At 52.4% G+C, this 2,500-nt stretch overlaps 1 pseudogene; it reads left to right on the top strand.

Moving 5' to 3' along the window:
- Window positions 1–2,500, top strand: part of LOC120569404 — a 40,158-nt pseudogene that overhangs the window by 5,794 nt on the left and 31,864 nt on the right.

Below are 2,500 nucleotides of genomic sequence, written 5' to 3' on the forward strand. Positions count from 1 at the left end.
GCCTCACGTTGGACCGCCTCGTCCCCGCCAGGAGGGCGTGGTCGCGGGAGGAGCTCCGAGCGACTGCCAGTGAAGCCTGGCCTTTGCCCCTCCCACGGGGAGGACGCTCACACCCCTTTCTGCCCCGATACGAGTCGACAGGAAGCTGCTGTTTGTGTCCGCAAACGGCAGAGCTTTGGAAGAAAGGGCTCAACCAATCAGCTCCCTCTGTCTGTAGTCCGGCCCCCCGCACCGGTAAGACCAGGAGGACTGTCAATCAATGCGATCACCAATCATCCGTCCATTTTTTTCATTCATTCATCCATTGTCCGATCTCTCATGAAGACGACAAATCACTGAAAGACAAGTCTATATCGGCGACGTTTCAGTGGCTCCATCCGGCGCTTAGCGCTGCCCAAGACAATTGTGATTGGTTTAAAGAAATGGCAATAAACCAAAGCACTTTTTAAAATTTTTTATGAAGGTACAAAGTCAAAAACTTTCGAGGGAAAAATCTGAAAAAAATTCTCAGAATTTTAGATTTTTCCCCGCGCAAGTTTTGACTTGAGTATTTTTCTCATAAATTTACAATTTCACCGTGTAGTTGTGAGGATAGCGTGCTCTCTTTCAAAACTGTCACACCGGCTCTGGGCTCTCCCTCAGCCACGCCCACTACCCATTCTCCACTCAACCAGTATCATCATTCACTACCCCTGCAGGCTATTAGCACTCCTCACCTGTTGACTGTTTCAGCTCGTTAACCCATCTATAAAAACCCTCTCCAGTCCTCAGTTGTTGTCTGGTCTTGTCTCTACATGGCATCCTTCAGTAATGTTTGCCTGACTAGAACCTTCATTAAAAACATTTGGATTTTATTCTTTGTTGTGAGTCTGAGTCCATGACTGAAACGTTGCCAGTCAAAACAACAATTTTCATTTTGGCTGAAACTGTTTCTTTAAATATCTGATTCTGAAATATCTGATCTTCCAGCTCCCAATTGTTTGGACTCTTCTGGAGCCCTCCGAAATATTTCCTCTGATGACGCTTGACAAATACGGTCCCAATATGTTCCCTAATATTCAGTCAATCCCATCCCCATTCATTCATCCATCTCTGCATTTGGTGTTCCTTTGTCGGAAAGTCAATCTTTTGGTCCATCCGTTGTGTCTCTTTCAACTCACGAACACACCTATCTTCTTCACCATCCGTCAATCGTCAAGTCTTTGTCATCTCACCGTCACTTGGCTTGCTTTTTTTAACTTTAGTTTTTCTTTCAGCGATGTGTATTTCACCTTTCTGTTGCCACTTTCTTTCTTGTCTTCACCCGCCTCCCCAACATGGAGGTTCATTTTCAGAGAAACCCAAACAAAACGGGGGAGAAGGCGCCTTTAGCGGAGGGAGCAGCGACGACTACGCCTACCCTCCTCCTCCAGTGCCAGCTTACAGTCTCAGCCTTCCCAACTCCCCTCTCTTATACAGAAAGGGGCCAACAGGGGGACACTCGAGGAACGCCCTACGCCCGGCAGGAGCCCGTCCTCCTCTTTGTACCGGGACAAACCCTCTTAGAGCGACACGGCAACCGTCGAGTCTCCCTGCGCCGCCCATCTCGGGAGCAGGGTGTTTACACTCTGCCGTCTGCCGGCAGGCAGAACGGCGCGGCCAAACGTAACAAGCGGTACCGAACAGATTTCAAGTCATCACTGCTCTACTGCCCCTCGCCAAAACGGGATGCCGAAGCAAGCACAACAGACCAAAACGAGAGCAGCGAGCAATCCGAAAGCATCCGGAAGCGCCAAACAGCGCAGCACCGACGAAGCTCCGTGCACCGTGCAGACGCCGGCCAGCGGTATCGGCGCACGGGCGCCGACGACGTGCGCCAGCGCTCGGGCCGAAGATGGTGGCGGCGACGGCGATCATCGCGACGGCGAGGAAGAGAACGCCTAGGCGCTCGTTGCCCGCCGGTGGTGGACAAGCTGCAGGGGCTGATCGTGGCCCGGCAAGGTGACTCTCCACGCCGGGCAAACAGCCACCGCCACGCCTCCGGGTCTCCTCCATGTCTCCCAAAGCAGTCCGCAAACCGCCCACGCCGCACCACGCCTACATCGGTGTCCTCCTCTTCTTCCTGCTCGGTCCTCGTTTTCCTCCACGCCGGGAGCTCATGCGCAGGCCCAAGCGAAGTTAACGGAGGCTCAGAGGACGGCGGTGAGCGCTTTGCGAGGCGGGCAGGTGGCGCCGGAAGTAACGCATATGGCGAGGCTGAACGACGGAGCGGCTTCTAGAGCTCCTCTGGAGGACCAACAGGATGGTGACCACACGGGCTGCTTGACAACCAAGAAGAAGAAAAAGAACAAGTAGGCCGACAACCAACCGTCTCCTCTCCTCGTCTGCTGCGGCGCTGAAAAAAAGACTCTTAAACGGACTGAATACCTTCTTTAAACGTAGATCCACATCCCAACTGTTAGTCTAACAAACGTTAACGTTGAGCCAAAAGTTGAAGTATCTTTTCAGTTCTTGGACAACA

This window comes from Perca fluviatilis, chromosome 12 (assembly GCF_010015445.1).
Source record: "Perca fluviatilis chromosome 12, GENO_Pfluv_1.0, whole genome shotgun sequence".
In the NCBI taxonomy this organism is placed as follows: domain Eukaryota; kingdom Metazoa; phylum Chordata; class Actinopteri; order Perciformes; family Percidae; genus Perca; species Perca fluviatilis.